Source organism: Phaethon lepturus, unplaced genomic scaffold (assembly GCF_000687285.1).
Source record: "Phaethon lepturus isolate BGI_N335 unplaced genomic scaffold, ASM68728v1 scaffold27803, whole genome shotgun sequence".
In the NCBI taxonomy this organism is placed as follows: Eukaryota; Metazoa; Chordata; class Aves; order Phaethontiformes; family Phaethontidae; genus Phaethon; species Phaethon lepturus.
Window position 1 is genome coordinate 1407 of NW_010527412.1, and position 202 is coordinate 1608.

The following is a 202-nucleotide window of genomic DNA, read 5'->3' on the forward strand; positions in this document are numbered from 1 at the left end:
AGTGCGGAGGGCTGGCCCAGCTCCAGCAGCAGGGTAGCACTGGGGGACCCCACTTGGGATGCAGATCCCCATCATTCACCCTCTGTGACCCCCTGAGCATCGAGGAAGGTGAGCGAGGAGCCTGCTGGCCTCTTCGCAGCATGCTGGGGCGGCTCCGGGCTGGGTTTTCGGCTGGGCTGGCGCCGCCGACCTGGAACAAGCC